The 21,766-nt window shown below is 35.9% G+C and overlaps 1 protein-coding gene across 8 annotated transcripts in view; it reads right to left on the reverse strand.

The window, feature by feature from the left end:
• The window catches only part of PLAGL1 (pleiomorphic adenoma gene-like 1), a 50,755-nt gene that overhangs the window by 25,444 nt on the left and 3,545 nt on the right, over positions 1 to 21,766 (reverse strand). For 5 of the 8 annotated variants that reach the window (XM_014533907.1, XM_014533902.1, XM_014533905.1 and 2 more), the window contains exons 2-4: positions 20,570 to 20,640; positions 11,510 to 11,551; positions 1,607 to 1,674 (exon numbers count right to left, since the gene is read on the reverse strand). The gene's annotated coding sequence lies outside the window, so the exon portion shown is untranslated. Of the gene's footprint in view, positions 1 to 1,546; positions 1,675 to 11,509; positions 11,552 to 19,645; positions 19,696 to 20,569; positions 20,641 to 21,766 lie in introns of all 8 variants that reach the window. The other 3 variants (XM_014533908.1, XM_014533904.1, XM_014533909.1) reach the window with 3 other exon arrangements.

The following is a 21,766-nucleotide window of genomic DNA, read 5'->3' on the forward strand; positions in this document are numbered from 1 at the left end:
ACACATAAAGGCAAATGGAAAAGGTGCCTGTGCAATCTCAGGAAGATGGCTGATGGAGCGCTGGCTCCGCTGCGGGCCAGGTATGCAACCCGAGGCAAGTCCCCGAACTTCTCTGCACGGTGACATCTCCCCTCCGTGCAGAGCTCTTACAAGATTATACAGTACGTGTGTCCATATGTACAAACAGAGGCCCAGTGACTGGGACAGAGTCTAAAGTATACGTACAAAGTAGACGGGTCTGTTAATAAGTGTCAAGAATGATTTTACAAACTGGGTTAACTTCACAATTAGGAAAAAACATGCTAACCTGTTTTAGGGTACACTATCACAGAAAGAGTAGAAGTTCTTGATTCACTTCAATCATCTTTCTTCCATGTGGATAATCACAATGCAATTAATTTCATTTCCTAACATGTACTTACAAAAGAAATTTCTAGTTTCCTGCATGCATTAAGTTTTATATGTCATATATTTGAAAGATTTCTAAATTATTAAGCAGCCAATTAAAAAATGGGCCGGCATAAATTGGTCTTACCAGTACTATAAAGTTACCCAAGTGACATATAGAAGTGGTTCTGGCATTTTGGATATTGCTAGAATTTTCCTTTTGTATGTGTTAGTGGGGAAGTGGACTAGTTTCAACTGGAATTATCTGGAGAGCAGGAATTTAAACACACCCATCTAATATTCTCCTCGCTTTGGCCTTCCAACTGGAGCAGCTGTGGATAGCTTTTCTAGAAGTCAGCCCCAAGAGTAAAATAAATTTGGAAGCAGTTTGTCTAGTGAGAGGCTTAGGGGGAAAAAAAATTCAAGTGTAAGATGAAATATAAGAAAAGAACACTAAAACAAAAATAAAATTATGGCATATTACAGTCAAGGACATTTTGTAAAAAAAAAATGTTTGGAGAGAGGCCAAGAGTTATGGTTAAGCAACGCTGTTAGCACTAAAGCTGCAAAACAGGGGGAGGGTTGCTTTAGGGTGAAGAAGGCAATGGGTTTAAACAGAGAACAACATGCATGCTACGTGGGAAAGACAACCAAAATGCTGAATATGAAATTTAAGGCAGGAACTACTATTATGAAATAGGTGTTTAATACAAATCGTAATCTCCAGATGTATGGAGAATGATAAGAGATAAAACTGTGACTCCTGCCAACCATGAGTTCCCTCAAATAAACACTGGATTTAGGGGCACTTATTTCCTAACACGTATTTCACAACTTTAGGAAATTTGGACAGAACATATGCAAACTGAGAATCACCTCATATTACAACCTTAGGAGCATGACTTAGAAACTCTGAATTGTAATGTATGTAACATACTAAATGTGATTCTACATGGAAGAAAACGCCCCCAGATTTTCCCTGGGATTTGTTTGTTTTGTAAGATAAAACAATGCTAAAACATCTTTTTAAAATGTAAGGGAGTGGGATCACAAAGTTTCGAGTAAGCAAGTCATGATAAATAAAAGTCAACTGTATAAAAGCCCTTACACACAGCAGTGGTGTCCACTCTAACGCAGAGAGAACGGGACACAGACTCACCACTGACCACGGGCGAGCAGACTGGGCAGAAGTCAGACGATCTGGCAGAGGCCTACGAACCTAGCTAAGTCTGACGTACAGAGGAGTTTTAGATGCGAAACAGAGGCCACATCAAATGTAGAGCAACCCTAGAGGGGGGAAAATCAAAAGGTTAAAAAACAAGGCATGGAAAAAACACACATTGGCACTGTGTCAGTAGACATTTATATATGGAATACGAGTTCAGGAATGCCAGAATCAAAAAAAAAATCTCTCTCCGTCAACATGCCACAGTGGCATATTCCAACATTCCAGAGGCACACCTTTAAGTCCTTAAAGGATTTTTAGTTTTAGTTTAGGGATGTGGTTACGAGCAGGAGCTATGGCCCCAGGATGCCTAGATTCAAATCCGGGGGCCTCCTGGGGCCACTTAGAAACCTGGTGCAATCTGTTTAGTCTCCCCCTGCCTCCACTTCCTTGCCTGTAAAATGGAAATAATCATACCTATGGCACAAGAGACTTTTGAGGATTAAATGAGTTCATCTGAGTGGTAAGCAGGGAGCCCTCTGGTTTTTGTAGTTATTTCCCAGAGACCCTGACTCAAGTGAAAACACCTCGCAGCCTTGAGCAGATATCAGATGACAGACCTTTAAAAAAAGTGTCAACTAAGAACACTATCCTTTGGGAAAGGCAACAAGTACTGAGGGGCTGAGGGTGAAGTGACAATGAGGGGAGGAGGACTCTAGCAGCAAGGAAAGGCCACTAAAAGGCAAAACAAACAACAAAAACTCCAAAACAAGCAACAACAAAAAACACACCTTTGCTTAATTCCAATTTTGTTTTTCAAAGACAAGCCTACTACTAAAAGGAGAAGCTGGAGGGCAGAACTTGTTGATAGCAAGCATACCCAGTAAAGGTATTTTTAATAATTCTATATTTCAGACTACATTTCCTGCATTTCAATCTAATCAGGAAGGAGATGTCTCCTTCCCAATGACTAGATAAGGCTTTATCTGGTCGGTCTGGACGGATGGGAAGCCATCCGAGAGGGAAGGAACTGATATCTTTCTACTAGAAAGTTTGTTTACGGAAATAAACATACAAATACAAACACCTAACATATGCTGATCCCCAAACCTACATTGTGGGCTTGACTCTTAATTTATTACTACTTGGATATTATAGCAGTTTTCAGTCCTGAGGGGAAAAAAGCCTCTCTGATGGAGGACCACGTAGTGGAAGTTATCTGATTCTATAAACATAGCAAGAACGCCATTTGTAACTGCAGTCACTGCGTTGGCCTGTGTGTAGCTCTTTCTATCAACGCAGACAAAGATATGCCTCACTTCTAAAAGCTGAAACACCCCGTGGAAAAGTGTGGCTTGATTTCCTACTTTTCCTTCCACCCTCGCCCCCTCCCTACTTAGTATCATGTCACACAAAATTACTTCCAGAAACTGGGAGGCTTGAGCGGCCAAGTTATAAAACCTCAGCGCTATGCTTACTGCTTTCTTATCTACAAGTTAATACTTATGGGAGTGAGAGTCTATCGATGATCAAGGCCATGGTGATTTTCCCATTTTGTAAGAAACCTAAAATCTCAGCAGAATCACAAGCTGCTGAATCCACCACATTTGTATGAGCTATGCGAACGCCCATTCCTCTACAAAGTTACTACCACCACTCCCACATTTGGAAACCTGTATTTTAAATTTCATCCCTATTTTTAATCAAAATAGAAAACCAAATAGATTTCTTTAAAAATAATCGTGGTGGTAAAAATAAAACAAAAATAACATGGATGAGTAAAATATTAGCAAGTTCCTGTACTGTGTGCTTACTTACCTATCTCCCCTTCCCACCTCAATCATTCTCTAAAATTTTCCATTATAATTTTAAGATGTTATTTTCCCAAAGAATGTCATCAACCATTTCCCACTTAAAAAGAAATAGGTTTTAACTTAAGAGCTCAGAAATTGGGCTTGTTCTGGGTCCTGTAAAATCATAGCAGATGATCCTTAGAATCAAAATTTCCTTTACACTTTCACTGAGAGATGAAGGTGTTTGCTTCCTTTGATAAGGGGTTCATAACACATAGTGGTGGTAAATCTGGTTAAAGATATTGTCAAAGGATGATTTGCTTTGCATTATTTAACATTACACCACAGAATTAAATCATGTAAAATGGAAGCTTTATCCATCTCAATCACTAAATCTGGTTAAGTGAAAGTCTACACAACTCTAAATTATAAGCTTTTTCATCTTCTTACTGAAAATGTCTAGACACTGTTTTGAGATTTATTTTTAGGAAAGAATATTAGAGAAGAGACCTTGGCTTTGAAGAGGACCATGCCTCCCACTTTTTATGCTTCCTGTTCAGAGGCTGATGGACTGCCCGGCAAAAGTTGCCAAATCTAAACAACCATTTAATAATTCTCCCTGAAGGAAAAGTTTTAAAAGGCTATAGTGCCAATCAGGTAACAATAGATCAATCAGGTTTTCTTAAAATATAGTGTTTGCAGTTGAGACCTGGATAAGCAATTACATTCAAAGGAACTGGAGGAATGGGGAGCTATCAATCTCCATTCATCAGCAGGCATTCACGGATCCAGGAGGTCTGCGAGGCTGGGAGATATAAAAATGAATACTATACAGCTGCTGTACTTCCAGCTAAAAGAAGAACCTAAACAAAGATTTACAGGGCAATGTGTTAAGTGCTATACTATAGGTGTGCACAAAGGGCTGGAGGTCAAGGGAAGAAGCCATAAATTCTTCCTGGGAAATCAAGCAAGCAGGGAGATGTAAAAGGAAGGTCTGGTGTTGTTTCCTTGCGACAGACTCAAGACCTTTTCCTTACTCTGTTCTCAAAATAAGGCACTAACTTCAGGATTTATGAACTGTTCTGCTTGCAAGTGCTATATGTTGGTTCATTTATGTTTGACACAGACTTTCAGTTAAAATATCCTAGGGATATAAGTTTTTTAAAAAATAAATGTGTTCCTGTAATATCCCCATGCAACACGCATAATCCAGAATGGCATGAATAGCTAGCTAGCAGTCGTGAAAGTTAGAAAGTTCAAAGATGTTTTGAAACATAAATGAACAGAAGACACACTCTAACGACTTAGTGTTACTATATTAATAATGACTTTAAAATATCACTTTTTTCTTCTTCAGGCAAAAAATAAAAGAATCACCTGATTATATCATGGTGAATATTTGTCTTTCTCTACTTCTGTGTTTAAAAAAAGAACAAGGGTGTTGGATCAACTTCTACTTAACATCATTTCTCATGCATGCCATATTCCTACTTATAACATAGTTGTGACAGAACCCCCATTGTTCATTACACACTAGTCCCAAACTTGAGTAATTCTAATGTAAGCATGAGAAACCACGGTCTCCTTTGGGGTGAATTTCCAAATTCCTCTGTGTTAAATTGAGGTCTAATTTTCCTTGTGCCTGGTTTTCACAAGAAGGTCCATTCCACCCCATGTGCTCCTTTTCAGCTGTCAATAAACAGAGGCAGTGAATTCCCCCGGGGCTTCACAAAGCTAGTTAGGCAGAGCCATTCATCCCTTCAGGAAAACAGGGCATTGATTTCAGCGAGTTCCCAGGGAGCAGCTGCAACAAAGAGATCAAAGGCCCACCTCTCTCTCCCTCCATTGCTTTCATTAGGCCAGGCCCAGACAAACAGCCACAGGTTTCCTTGAGACAAGGAGAAGGCCCGGAGACCACCTCATGGTTCAATTCAAATTCATCCGTTTCCTACATTCCAGTGACAGTCCAGAATGCTAACCATGACAAACCAGCACAATCGCCAGGCATAATATACTGCGCGCTAGTTCATCCAAGGTCAGAGGGAGAAAACGGGCACCAAGGGAAGTCCTCTGCTACCAGGGCCTGCTGGGCCTCAGTGGCCCCCTGACGTTCCATAAATACACATCGCCTTCTCACTCTCCCTTTCTTCTTCCAATCCTGCAATCCTCCAAGTGATGGTCTCCCTTCATCTCCAATTTCTTTCGTGTCACTGTACCCAAACGACAGGGACACTTTATTCTCCATCGAATAGCTCTACTGATGATTGGAGTGTGGCTATCGTGCAGCCCTCATTATTGGCTGGCACCCAGTAAGCTACGGCATAGGATGAATTTAGAGCTGTAATTCCTAGGGCTTCCCGCAAAGGCCGCTAGACCTAAAGAAAGAGTCAGTTTGCGTAAGTTCTGTTTGCCAAACAAAACCGTGAACAGCGACAGAACAGTTAGCTTTTCTATTTGAGCTGGGTAATCATCCAAACTGGTAATCCAGGCTCCTAAATGACAGTCTGTGTGTGAATGAGCCGTGTGTGTGTTTGTGGGAGTGAGGAGGGACTAGGAAAAAACACGGATTGGCCTGATTGGTTACCTACACTGAGCAGATATTATTAAAAAGTTTCCAAGGTCTCCACTGAATTCTGAACTGCTTCTTTGACACAGCTTTCATGAAAATCTGCAACAAAATGTGTTCATTTTACTGAGCTCCACTCCATTCCTGTCACTAGTCCTCAGTGAACATGGGGACAGATGAGTTAAATTTCAAAATTCCTAACCTAAAAAGAAAAGAAACTATATTGGAATGAGAGGGATGGAGAACTCAATCCTTGACATAGAACATAACCTTTCTAGGTGCCCGTCTTTTGAGCTTCAGTGTTGATCTGGGGGATTCAATCACTGATTACTCATTTGACTCAACGATGCCATTTTGTACAGGGTGCTGAACAGCCCACATTGGCTCAGCTGGGGACAGAGATGAACTTAAGAAATGCAGAGCTCTAAACTGCACAGAAAATGTAGCTTAGTAAGCGCAGTTGTACAGTCATCGTAGGAACCTGAAAGCTGACTCTGGCACTGGATCATGTTGGGCCTCTCTGTCTTCCTACTCTCCCAAAATGGAGAGAGAAACATCAAGAATCCCTTTACAAGGTATTGTGAAATAACGCCACATCTCAAAAATTATGTATCTCATCAAAAAAAGCTTCTCTTACGAGTAGAAACTCCATCTCAAAAATTATGTATCTCATCAAAAAAAGCTGCTCTTATGAGTAGAAACTCCTTATATAATAGATCGCTCTATAATCTAAGAGAGCTGTTCTGGAAACTCACTAAGTTTCTATAAATCAGATCATTTTTTAAACGCACTCAAAAAATGTCCTACTTAAAGAAAGACTATGCCAAATGATGAAATACACTCATCAGTTCATTTATATGCCTTTCAAGAGCATTTAGAGAACTTAGAAACATCCATGTGATCTTCACCATGACCAGCCGAGATAGCTGGCTTTATTCATTTCTATTTTTGAATGAAGAAAATAGACTTGAGAGGTAATAAACTGACTTACCAAAGTCATACAATTAGTAAGTAGCAGAGTTAGAACTTGAAGTATTCTGTTTTTAAATCTCATGCTGTTTCCACTGTACCCAGCTACCCTGTATGCATATAATTATTCACCGAAGTTCTCTCACCATAGCTATATTAAGTAAGTCATCATCTATTTCTAAACCCAATGCATTGCACCATTCAATCAAGAAGGTAGTGCATGCACTCTGGTATCAAGTAGATTCATACCTAAATTTTAGTGTCGCCTTTTTGTAAATTAAGCAGTTAACAATATTTTTAGAACCTCAGTTTCCTCATCTGTAAAAGAGGAATAATAATAATACCTTTTCTCATAGGGTCTGTGAAGGGTCAAATTAGATAACCTGTATAAAGCACCTGGAACAGTGTTAACATATAACAAAGGCTCAATAAGGGTGGCTGTTGGCATTGATGTTGAAAATCAAAGCAATGTAAAACTTGTTAAAATGGGGAAAACGCTTCTTTTTAAATTTAAGGAATTTTTTTATGGCCTAGAATATGTCCCTGGGTTAGTTGGAAGTGTGATGTTCGGTTAAAAGATATTTTCCTAGCAACCTTTCTGTTCTAATTTAATTCCATTATGGTCAAGGAACATTCTTTGTATGATTTAAATCCTTTTAAATTAATTGACTTGTTTTCTTACACAGAATATGGTCTATCTTGATTAATGTTCTGAGTGCACTTGAAAAGAATATGTATTCTGCTGTTGTTGAGTGGAGTGTTCTATAAACAACAATTAGGTCCAGTTGGTTAATAGTGCTATTTAATTCTTCTATATCCTTATTTATTTTTTATCTACTTAATCTATCATCTACTGAGAGAGGGTGTTGAAATCTGATTATAATTGTGGATTTGTCTACTTCTCCTAGTGCAAACTGAAACTCTATTATTAGATGCATAAACATTTAAGATTATGTCTTCTTGAGAAATTTACCATTTTATCATTATGAAAGAATTTTATTCTTGAAAATATTCTTTGCTGTTATTTCTATTTTCTACTTTATGATATTAATATAGCCACTTCTTAAAAATTAGTGCTAAAATATATGCTGTTTTCCATCCTTTAGCTTATAAACTATTTGTGCCTTTATATATGTGAAATACATTTTTTTTAGGCAGCGTATAGCTAATTCTTGTGTGTGTTTTATCAAATCTACTCTGACATTCTTTGTCTTTTAACTAGAGTATTTAAACCATTTATACTTAATGTGATTCTTGACATTTGTTAGGTTGAATTGTAGCATCTTATTTGTTTTGTATTTGTCCCATCTGTTCTACGTTCCCTTTTTCCTTTTTTCTGCCTTCTTTTGGACTGATTATTATTTTATTTTATCTCTTGGCTTATAACTCTTTGTTTTGATGTTTCAGTGGCTGATTTAGTGTTTATAATCATATTCTTAACAATGTACTTTCAAGGGATATTATACCTGCTCACATATAATATAAAAACTTTATGGTTTTATATTTCAATTTTTTTCTTCCTGACCTTTGTGCAATTATTTTCTTATATTTCATGTTATCAACCCCAACTCTATTGTTACTATTTTTATTTAAACAATCATTTATCTTTTATTAAAGATTAAAGATTTTTAAATTTTATACATTTACCCAGGTGGCTATCATTTCTGATGTTGCTTATTTCCATCTGATATTATTTTCCTTCTTCCTAGGTGCTTCCTTTAACATTTCCTGTGGTGTGGGTCTAATGGTAATATATTCTTTCAACTTGAGAAAGTCTTTATTTCATTATCTTTTTTAAAAGATATTTTTATTAGTTATAGATTTCTATCTTGACAGTTTTTTCTTTCATTACTTTAAAGATATTATTCCACTGTTTTCGGGCTTACACTGCTTTTGACAAAAAGTTTGACATCATTCTTTGTTCCTCTAAATTGATAGTATCTGTTCTCTGCTTTAAAATATTTCTCTTTATTACTGGTTTTAAACTATTTGATTATGGTGTACCTTGGTCTAATTTTCTTCCTTTTTTTTTTTTTTTTTTTTTTTTTTTTTTTGTTCATGCTAGGTTTTCATTGAGCTTCTGAGATATGTGGGGTTATTGTTTTCATCAAATTTAGCAGACTTTCAAGCATTATTTTTTCTTTTCCTTCCCTCCTTTGGAGACCCTAATTACACATATACAGGGGTATTTGGCTGATTGAAGTTGTCCCACAGCTTACTGATGGGCTGTTTTCTTTATTCAGTATTTTTGTGTTTCATTTTGTAAAATTTCTGTCGCTATGTCTTTAAGTTCACAAAAAACTTTCTTCCTGCAATGCCTAGTCTACTGTTATTTCTACCCAGTGTAATTTTCATCATGTTATGGTGTCTCTAGAAAATCAATTTGGGTCTTATAATAGCTTTCATGTCTATCCTTAACAAACTTTATGCTTTCCTCTACTGTCTTGAATATAGTTATAACTATTTTAACATCTTTGTTTAGTAAATATGTTTTCCTTATTAAAATATTATGAATTTTAATTAGATTAATTTAATTAAAATCTGTTTATTAAATCCATGGCATTTCTGGACCTATTTCTATTGATTATTTTTTCTCTTTACCATTGAATTTTTCAGTTTCTTTGTATATCTGGTAAATTTTGATTGAACACTAGGCACTGCTTATTTTACCTTATTGGGTGCTAGATATTGGTATGTCTTTAAATATTCTTGAGCTTTGTTCTGGGATGGAATTAAGCTACTAGAAACCATTTGATACTTTAAAACAGGAGTCCACAAACTATGGCCCACAGTTCAAATCTGGCCCACACTATTTCTGTAAATAAGGTTTTATTGGAATACAGCCCTCCCCATCATTTACATATTGTCTATGGCTGCTTTTACATTACAATAGCAGAGCTTAGTAGTTGCAAGAGATCATATGACCTGAAAAGTCTAAAATATCTTCCATTTGGCCCTTTACAAAAAGGTTTTATGACCTTTCTTTAATGGCTTCCTTCTAAGATTTTTTTAGGAAGGATCAGAGCAACCTTTACTCTGGGGCTACTTCTGCCTTGTTACTAGGCAAAACCCTTCTGATCATTCCATCTAATACACTTGTATTACAAAGTTTCTCTACTCTCAGTGGTGGGGACACACACTTCCCAGCCCTATGTGAGCTACCTTTTCCCTTCCAGTGGTTCTTTTTTCAGCCTTGGGTAATTCTTTTACATGCATGCACTAATTAGCATTCAGCCGAAGATCTCCAGAGTTCTCTTTGTGAAACTCTCTCTTCTCTGGACTCTATCCTGCAATTCTAGCTGCCTCGGCCTCCCTGAATTCCCTACTCTTATCACTGCAATTCAGTGTGACCACTGGTCTGTGTTTGGTTCCCCTTCTTATGCTGTGGCCTCATGCACATGATTTGTTTCCCTTCTCTCAGGGTTCACTTCTTATGTCGCTTGTTGTTCAATGTCTGAAAACTTTTTTTTCATAATAGTTTATGGGGCTCTTATTTTCGGCTGCTCAGGCAGGAGCATAAATCCAGTTTCTGTTACTACATCATGGCTGGAAGTCATGGTGGAAGTCCCCTCATTATGAAATTCCGCTTTCTTACATTTTCATTAGTGCTTTACATTTTCAAGTAAGTACTGACAAATCTACATTATCTCATTTCTTTTGTCCACTTTGCTAAGATGTAGAGATTACGTAAAAGCTCAAAAAAAATGCAAAAAAGTGATTTGCTGAGTCTATTGCAGATCAGCCCATGTCTCCTAATCATTTTCTCTCCTATAAAAATATATAATTTTTTCAAAATTTACTACATATAAGGATATAAGTAATAAAAGATAGTCTTCTGTATAAAACATATTGTAAAATTATTTATTACTAGTGTCTCAAGCTTACAGTACTGAGAAATATAGAATTATTTAAAAGATTAATAGTTACTGAATGCTGCTAATGGCCAGGTGTATCACCTCAGTTAATCCTCATAAATATCACAGCTATTATTATTTCAATTTTATAAATGACGAACTGTGGCTAAGAAAGGTGCACTAACTTGTTTATAGTCATGTACTTATCCATATCACAGCCAGAATTCAAGCCAAGCTGTGCTTGGTTCTAAAACTTGTGCTCTCCACCATGCCTTCTGCTCCTTAATTTATAACTCGTAAAAGGGGAGCTTCTAGAACTAAATTTTGAAAGAACACTCCAAGTCCTCAATAACAAAATGGCATAGAAACCATTTACTAAAAGTATCAAGACCGATTCACTTTTTTTCTAGCAAAGAACTTCTAATCAAACAACAACGAATAAGAAAATAAAGTATACAGAAATATATAGGTGATTAATATTTGAATTTTATTTTAAGTCACATATAATCTAATTAAAGTTCTAAATCAGGCATTCAAACTTCCTTATTGAGTTATCTGGGCAAGCAAGCCTACAACCTACAAAATTCTGCTGACCTTGAGCTCTAGCAGATTTTTCTTACATCTAAGTATTGAAAACATATTCTGCTTCCTTAAGATCTTATTGTTTATTTTCTAGTAACAAGTTTTGCTCCAGGTTCTCTAGAAAAGTACTCTCATGTAATTAGAAAATGCAAATATCAGGGTGGAGGATAAAAAAATTAAAATATCAACTTACAAAAGCCAATGATGACTATGTTATCAATCAGGCAGGAACAACCTAAAAATAAAATAAATTTAAAAATAAAAATTATTTCAGTTTTATATAATAGTTTCATATTCATTTTTAAATTGAATTTCATTAAGATAATTGCAGATTCACATGGGGTTTTAAGAGTGATCTTGAGTATCCTTTACTCAGCTCCCCCCAACGGTAACATTTCACAAAACTGAGGTACAATATCACAATCAGTACATTTATATTAATACAACCCACTGGTCTTTTGAGATTACCCCAGTCTCATTAAATTTGTGTTTGTGTGTGTGTATGTGTGTATTTAGTTCTATAGAATTTCATCACTCCCAACACTTGTATATATATCTCTGATAACAGTTTCCTCTATATTATCACCCTCTCCATTTATACTAGAGATACTTCTCCCCAACATACCATGCTCTGGTATTCTCCAACCTTTAATTAACAAAACCTTTACTTACCTCCACTTCTCCCACTATATCCCCAGACTAACTCTGAAAAGAATAGAAAATTTAGATAATCCTCATTTCCTCACCTAGTCACTTTTCAACCCATTCCCCTGGCTCCCATCTCCACCACTCTATCCTTATCAAGGTCCTCAAAGCCATTATTATTTTCATTTTAAAAATCATGATACTGAAGCTCAAGAGAGATTACTAGGTTGAGATGGTAAAGACAAACCTTCCCTTGGAGATAAGCAAGAGCCCAAGGACTACCCCAAAGTACTCTTTTCAGAATATTATACTTCCTTCCTCTCTTATATCATCCTCTCTGCATTAAATCTCCGATTTCTTGGAATATCTCATTGTTTTTCATCAGTTTTAACTGAGAAAAAGAATTTGCTTGACTTATGAATATTTTATCTATAGCACTTGATGTATATTATTTTATTTAATTGTCACAACAACCTGAGAATAGGAGGTTTTATCCCCTTTGTCCAAATAAGAAAATTTTGGCTGAGAAAGAATAAAACCTTTCCCTATAGCAGATAGTTAAGAAGTAGAACAGCCAGCATTTGACCTGATCACCTGGATTGTGGGCCCAAAGCTGCCAGCCCTTCATCATGGTTAGATCTCATAGTTTCTCAGTTGTTCCTATTACACGGTAACACGGTAAGGCATCATTCAGAGAGAGGTGGCATGGTCCCAATACCTCCATAAGGTCAGAAAACCTAGCATTGATACAAACTTGCTATGAGCAAACACATAAGAAACTGATTTCTATATCACAATGGGACTTTATAATGGGAATTATAAGTGTCAAGACATGACACTCAACTTTGGTGGTCAGGACATTTTCCCTCCCTAGCTCTACCTAGCAAGCTAAATTAGTAAGGAGGGGGTATGGGACAGACTTGTAATATGGAGGAAGTGGGCAGAAAGACTTGCCCCATTCCCAAACAGAGCAAATCTTCCACTCTCCACTCCTATGTGGCTAAGATAAAATGCCCCCTTACAAATGGGGACCAGGAAGGGACAGTTCAGAAGGAACTGTTTGCTATTCATCTGTCTGTGCTCTGAACAGGGAGGTCAGATGCTGCTGCCTTTGCTGCTATTAGCTCTACATTAGCTGTTCCTGACAAAATAGCCAGGCAAGAGATGGAATAGACTACTCCACCACCTCCATCCATTAAAACAATTACAGAAATAGAGATGCTGGCCTCTAAATAGCTGAGAGCTTCTAAGAGAGGATTCATGAAATAAACACATCTTCAATATAGACAACCTCTGATCAATCCCCTCCAAAATATCCCAACCAACCAAGTCTCTTCCTCCTCTTTCTTCCTATTTTGAGGGGGCAGGGAAATTCAGTGAGGTAATTACAAAATATTTTGAGTTGCCAGCCTAATAGAAAAAAATTAAATGTTCCTTCTTGTTTTAGATACACACAGAGATACCATCTACTCTAATTTTTAGGAATCTGAGTAATATGTTCATGCTTTAAAGTTAGAACATTTTCCATCATCTACTTCTCCAACACTGTGAGGGAAAACTAGAATTAACACAAATAGGTAAATCACAACAACAACAAAATATAAACCATAAAGTATACTGGAAAATTTTTAATTTACAATATCTAAAGATTATGTATGGATCTGTATTGTATTATATTAATATCCCCAGAAAGGTGTCAGAAAAATCAACACTTTGCCTATATAATGTAGATTTTTAAAACCTCACAACGATTTCCTAAATTACGTCCTCTGAGAATATGAACGTCTTTCTCCAGCTGTTTAAAAGCAATTTTCTAGATTGTAATTTTAAGCATCTCTTTGAATGCGACAAGGTCTTACCCTTAAAATGTATGACACTGACTTCTGCTTCACAGAAGTGCAGACAGAATTAACATAATAGTTTTACTTCATACAAGCTCTCAAAATCTCCAGCGGGAGCTAAACTAAACTAGTTGCATTATAAATGCTAATAGTATGCTTAAAAAAACATGGCATATGAGAGTAGTTACTAAAGTAGCTTGTATTCAGCCCCAATACTTTACTGCCACATGCGTTTCTACAAGACCCATTGTTATGGACTGAATTGGGTCTCCAGTGTGACTATTTGAAGATAAGTCCTTTAGGGAGGTAATTAAGGCTAAATGAGGTTAAGGGTAGAGCCCTAATCCAACAGGACTGGTGTCCTTATAAAAAGATAAAGAGACACCAGTGGCCACTCTCTCCAAGCAAGCACAGAGGAAAAGGCCACGTGAAAACACAGCAAGAAAGCAGTAGTCATCTGTAAGCCAGAAAAAAAGAGGTCTCATAAGAAAATGAATTTGCTGGTATCTTGATCTTGGACTTCTAGCCTCCAGAATTGTGAGAAAATAAATTTATGTTGTTTAAGCTGCCCAATCTGTGGTATTCTGTTAACGACAACCTAAGCATACTAATTTAGATTCGGTACTGTGAAGTGTGGTGCTACTTAACAAATGACTGAAAATGAGGAAGTGGCTTTGGAACTGGGTAATTAATGGGTATAGGCTGAAAGAGTTTTGAGGTGCTTACTAGGAAAAGTCTATATTGCCTTGGAGAGACTGCTGGTAGAAATAGGAAAGTTAAAGGTGATTCTGGTGAGACTCACTCAGGTGGAAATGAAGAATACGCTACTGGAAACTGGAGGAAAGGTGATCCTTATTATAAACTGGCAAAGAATTGGGCTGAATTGTGTTCTAGTATTTAGTGGAAGAAAGAACTTGGAAGTGATAAAATCAAATATTTAGTTGAAGAGATGTCTAGTCAAAGTGTTGAGGCATGTGACCTGGCTTCTCCAGTAAAATGTAAGAGGAGAGAGATAAATAGAAAAAATCCCTAAGCAAAAAATAATGAGAACATGAAGATTTGGGAAAATTCTCAATCTACCCATCCTGCAAAAAATGAGAAAGCATGTCCAGGAGAAGGTGTGGCTAGATAATCATTCCACAATGAGATTGGAATTAATCAGCTAAATCTGCAAAAGCCAGAAATAGAGTTGGGATTATACCAACAGGAGACTGCCAATTTGGACCAAAGGAAACCTAGATAGGATAAAATAAAGGAAGGCTTTTCCACTACTGAGATTGAATAGGACTAGAAGATAAGCTATTTGACTGCAAACCATGCTTTATTCTTTAAGAAAAGGAAATAAGGACACCCCCCCTAGGCAATTCAGAGATCATCAACATTCCACTCCCATCAAAGAAAAACTATGGTATATTGAAATAATGGAATGCTACTCAGAATATATATATATATATGAGAAACAACAAAGTATGTATGCATGCTTCAACATGGATGGATTTCAACAAAGTATGCAGAATGAAAAAAAGTCAGACACAAAGCAATACATACTATTTGGTTATTCTTAAAGTTCAAAAATAGTCAAAACTAATCTAGAGTGAGGGAAATCAGAAGAGTGTTATCTCTAGGGGAGGTACTGGCTGGAGGATGCATGAGAGAATTTTTCTTTCTGGATGGATGTAATATTGTCCACCTTGATCTAGTGCTTACGCAGATATATATAAATTCATCAAGCTGTATATTTAAGATTGCCTCACTTTATATGCTCCCCCCGCCCCATGTATTTTATAACTCAGTAGGAGAAAAAGTACTTCATAAAATATAGGCTAACTATTTTTACCTTATCAGTTGCCTTACTTCAAGGTTATTAGGCAAACGTAAAATTTTCTACTTGAACATAGGACAGAAACCAAACAAATTGTGCTTAAGTTTCTAACTGTTTCACTGGCCCTAAAATAATTAGACTATTCAAACCTTACTCATTAGAATAAATAAAAACTTAGAAGGAAAATCCAAAGAAAGTAGGAGTACATCAGTTAGTCCACATCAAGTGGCTTGGTCACTGAAACAAAGACTCCAAGCAGCACACTGACGATGTAAGTAACGCAATTTTGGTAGTGTGTTTTTACCATAAATATGTCTATTAAATAATTTTATTTAACTATTTATTTTTAGTACCACAGTAGTATGGCATAGAAGAAAGAGCAAGAGCTTTTAAATCAGACAAACCAGTTCTGCCACTTACTAACTATATGGTGTTGGGCAAATTTCTTAATCTCTTTGATACTGAGTTTCTTCACAATTTAAAACAGGGACAATAATACTTACTTTGCAGACTTGTAGTACAATTATAGTAGGTATAGAAGGTACTTAAGAATGGTAGATATTTGGCAATAGCTCTTTGTATGCAAAGTATCACGGTAGGTAATGGAGCCCTATCTCTAAGAACCTGACCAACTGGAAATGACATTTAGATATAAAGACTGGTGATGAAAGGTAAGAATTTAACAAGGGCTACAGATTACAAATCACAGAGTTCTTATCTAGCTAGTAGGGTTGCGGAGGAGTATCCTCTGAACAGAGCTTGGAAATTTTTTGGAAAACCCACTTAAGGCATAGGAAATGGCATGAGTAAAAGCAGAGCCTCAAACACAGTACAGTGACTTCAGATTCTGGCGAGTAGTTAAGACCCACTGTGCTACTGGACTAACTCTGAGGAATAAGACTATGAGGCTCGGAAAGCAAGTTGGGACTAGACAGGGAAGGACCACTGTCAAGGACCTGTTTTCTCAAGTCCTGGCATGTCACTGAAGGATTTTTTTAGAGAACTGACCCCCAGTGGTCATTAGCCATGCTAGAAAGGGGAGGAAAACATATGGGGGGGGAAAACATAGGATGATAAGGGCCCAATCCAAGATGCTCAGAGGAGTGAAAGAAACAAACAGAAAAGATAGAGTTCAATGTTACCCACATTTTAAAAATGGACAGACATTGAGTTTCCTTGAATGATTCGAGTAGGCCTGCCTTCAGCTTTTGAAATGATCCTGACACGGCCCATACGCTCAAGAGCAGAGAAGAATCCCAAACCAGCAAAACATATTGCCTGGCACATCAAAAGTACTCAATACATACTGTTGGCAAATGAATCTTTCAGAATATTCCAAATATTGAAACCTCTACAATAAAACATTGTTCAAGGTGAAACATGTAGAAAAGCTAAGATCATTTTTCATTTCCTGTTGAGGGCCCATTTTTCATAATATATGCCAAGTTCTGAATTTGCTCAATTCAATATTGAAAAAGACTCATTTGCAAGAGCTATCTTGATCTCTATCTCTACCCAAAGACTCAGATATAAATCGCTCTAGAAAGTTGGGAATGTTGCCACCTCAGTTGCTAAGCTCTTGTGTAATCTTTTTTTCAGGAATTTATCACTCATTACATCTTGTGCTATGGCAAAAGAAGAGCCACTGTATGATATGAATAGTATATGAAATATGTGTAAGGTTTACCCAGGAATACAAGATGATTTAATAATTAATATATTAAAATAATTAAAATTAAAATAACCTGCCACATTAAGAAATACAGAAAGGAAAAAATAACTATGTCCCTAGGACCATGCATAATTCTTAGCCCTTTCTATGTATGAGCTCATTTAATGATCTCAACAACCTTCTTGGTAGACATTTTATCTACATTTTATAGATGAGAAAATTGAAATATAGAGAAGTTAAGTAATTGCACAAGGTTACACTGTGGAGGTAAGTAGAGGCACACTTAGGAATTGAACCCAGGCAATCTGGCTCCAGAGTCAAACTTTCAGTTAATAAATGTAGAAAGAATGAAGAAAATGGAAAATCATCATTAGAATACCACAATAATTGCTGCAGGTAAGATCAGCTGAATGCTAAAATTAGTGGACAACCTTAAGGAGAAACAGGGTATTTGCAAACCCTCAAAATATCTCCCTCAAAGTATTTACTAATTACCATGGTAGTTTTAACATATATTCTCAAATCATTTGATACTTTTCCCTCTCCTCCCCATGAGTGTGGATTTGCTTCTAACAGAATAGATAGAAAGTGAAAAAGTAATGATGTTACAGTGGAGAAATCTAGTAGACACCATCCAAACTATGTGATCAAGGTTAACATGCTGATGTGAATATCATGTTCCCCCACATAGGATGCAACAGAAGGACACAATATCTCTGTGGTATTTTTCCTCCAAAGTCCACAATCTCAGTCTAATAGTAAGAAAACATCAGACAAACCCAAATTGAGGGACACTGTACAAAATACATGACCAGTACTCTTCAAAAGTGGCAAGGTCATGAAAAACAAGTAAAAACTAAAAAAACTGTCACAGATTGGAGTAGCCTAGAGAGACATGACAACTAAATGCAATTTGGTATATGGATTAGATCCTGGAACAGAAAAAGGACATTGGTGGGAAAAGTGGGAAATCTTGAATAAAGCCTGTCATTTAGTTAATAGTATTGTGTCAATGTTAATTTCTTAATTTTGGTAAATGTACCAGGTTATGTAAGATGTTAACATGGAGGAAGGTTGGTGAAGGGTGTATAGGAACACTCTATACTATCTTTGCAACTCTTCCATGAATCTAAAATTATTTAATAAATTTTTTACTTTAATACCCATTAGTGAAAACAAATCTCAATAAACCAGGAATAGAAGAAAATTTCTCAATCTGGTAAAAGACATTTACCAAAAAAAAACAAAAAAATACAGTAAACATTATCTTTAATAGTGAAATACTGATTATCTTCCCTTAAGTTTAGAAAAAAACAAGGATATCCATTTTAAACACTTCTGTTAAATATCCTTCCAGTGTTCCCAGCCAATGCAATGAAGCAAGAAAAAGAAAAAAGGAGTAGAGATTAGAAAGGCAAATTAAAACAATTTCTTTTTTGCAGATGATGTGATTGTGCATTGATAAAATCCCCAACAATCTATAAGCTACCAGAACTGAAAAGTGAATTTAGCAAGGTCACAAAATAAAAGTTCGATACACAAAAATCAATTGTCTTTCTAGATACCAGCAAGATGATTGAAAAATAAAATTAAGAAAAAGACATTTACAATAGCATAAATAAATCAAATGCCTAGAAATAAATTTAATAATGCATTAAGTTCTCCACACTAAAACCACCAAAATAATGCTAGAAATAATTGAAAAACTTATTCAATTGAGAGACATACCATGTTCATAGATTGGAAGATTCTGTTAAGATGCCCATTCTCCAAAATTTGTTCTATAGAGTTGATGCAATCGCAATAAAAAGTCTGGTAGACTTTTTAAAAAAATAGACATTAATAAGCTCATTCTAAAATTTATATAGAAATGCAATAGCTAAAACAGTCCTTAAGAAGAACAAAAGTGGAGGCTTTACACTACTGTATGTCAGGACTTACTATAAACTACAGTAGTTAATTAAGAAAGTGTGGTACTGACGGAAAATTGGTCAGTATTTCAAGTGGAACAGAATAGAGTACAGAAGAGGATCCAAAATATGATTATTCATTTTTAACCAAGACCCCACTGCAACCTGATGGGAAAAGAAAGGTCTTTTCAATAAATGTGTAGAGCAGCTGGATGTCCATGTGGAAAATAAATCTTGACCCCCATCTCACACCATACACAAAATCAGCTGGAAGTAAATCAAAGACCCAACTGTGAGGACTAAAATGATAAAGCTTAGAGGAAACCAGAGGCAAATCTCTTTATGACCTTGAGGGAACTTCACAAAACAAGTCTGACTGGTCAATAAAGATATAAAAAGATGTTTAACATTAATACTCATGGAAATGCAACCAACTTACCCAAAGACCACCAGTTCAGCTCCATATATTTAGGGCGGTGTCATGAACATCTGCAGTAATTATTTATCTATTTATGTATGTATGTATGTAGGTATGTATGTATGTATGTATGTATAATGACCCAAAACTGAAAACAACTCATATATTCATCCACAAGAGAAAGGATAAATAAACTGTGGTATATCCATATAAACCAAACATTTTCCATAAAGAGTTCAATAGAAAATATTTTAGGCTTCGTGGGATATATGGTCTCTGTTACAACTACTCAATGCTGATGAAAGGACATGGCTATGTCCAATAACATTTTAATAAAACATGTTTTGGGCTGCAAGGGCTGACAGGCCATAGTTTGCCAGCCCCTGCTATAAAGCCAAAACAAAAAACTACTTATACTGGCAACAAGGATGAATCTAAAAAATATTCTGTGAACAAAATAACACAAAAAGAATAAACTATATGATTCCATTTATAAGCAGTTCAAGAATACCTGAAAATAATCCATGGTGAGAGGCGTCAGGAAAGTACTTGACTGGGGGAGAGGAATGGTTCTGTCGATAGTAAGGAAGAGGAGGGAACTTTTGCAGGGATAAAAATGTTTTTTTATCTTTATCAGGGTGGTGATCACGCAGGCATAAATTTCAATAAGCCACACATTTTATTTTTGTTTTTATTGTATGTAAATTTGGAGGAGAAAACAAAAATTAGACAAAGATCACAATACAGGTCTAAAATTACCTAAAATTCAACATGGTGAAAAATATAGAAAAGCTAGATTAAAATTAAAAGACATGGATGACAGAATGAGAAAGCTTAACAAAAGTTGAATCAGAGTTCTTGAAGGAATGAAAAGAAAAAAATGGAGGGAAAACAATACTGAAAGAGATAAAGGATAAAACTTTCGAGAACTGATGAAACACTAACCTTAGACACAGGAAACACAATCAATCCAGGATAAATGAAATGGCCACACCTGGACACACTCCGTTGTAAAACTGTAGAACACAAGAGAAAAGAGATCTTAAAATCCGGCAAAAAAACACAGATTACCAACAAATAGCAGTTATTTGAACTAACTGTAACACTGAAGTGAACGTCAATGGAATGATACCTCCAAAGGGCTGAGAAAGAAACTGTGTACCTAAAATTATATACCAAGCAAAACCATTATTCAAGAATGAAAGCAAAATAAAGACATTTTCAGGTAAAGTTTGCCATCAACAGCCTCTGAATAAACAAGCTTCTAAAATATATACCCGAGGAAGAAAAAAAAAATCTGAGATACAAGAAAGAATGACAAAGAATCCATAAAAAGAAAAAAATAATGTAAAATTTATAGGAAAAAAAATCAAGATGGACCCAAAACTGTGGATGACAATAACATGTGAGCCAGGAAACTAACTGGAGTCTTAGCAAACTTTTTCTTGAATTATTTGTAATAAGAATAGAATCAATAAACTTTAGAGTAAGCTAAGTTTATTCATTAAAAATTTAAAGGAAATGACTAAAAGAAAGAACTCAAACATATAATTTTCATACTAGCTGAGAGGGAGGAAAATGAAATAAGAAAAAATCCAAAAGGTGGCAAAGAAAGAAAACACACACACACAAAGAAGACCGGATTAAAACAAAACAAAACCAAACAAACAAAAAAACCCACACCATAAAACAGAATGCTAACTTTAATCCTAAGTATATCAGTAATTAGGTTAAACTTAATTGGGCTGAGAGCTCCCAGTAAAAGGACAAAGATTGGCAGTGTGGATTGAAAAAACAATCAGATTTTACCTTTTTGAAAGTCTAAGCTAATGCTAAGAGAAAGGTGTGACTACAGTATTATAAAACAAAACAGATTTTAAGGTAAAAGGCGTTTGGGAGAGGCAGTTATAGAATGACAAAAGCTCCAATTCACAGAGAAGATAAAGCAATTCCGAACTTGCATATACTCAACTTTTATAAAGCAAAGGTGACAGAATTACAAGAAGAAATTGAGACAACACATTATTTTATTGTGATGTTTTTATTATACCTATCTCAGTAATTGATAGATCAAACAAACCAAAATACTAGTAAGGTTGAAAAGATTTGAGTGCCACAATTCTTATGCTTAATCTAAGACAT

This window comes from Myotis brandtii, unplaced genomic scaffold, assembly GCF_000412655.1.
Source record: "Myotis brandtii unplaced genomic scaffold, ASM41265v1 scaffold123, whole genome shotgun sequence".
Classification (NCBI taxonomy): domain Eukaryota; kingdom Metazoa; phylum Chordata; class Mammalia; order Chiroptera; family Vespertilionidae; genus Myotis; species Myotis brandtii.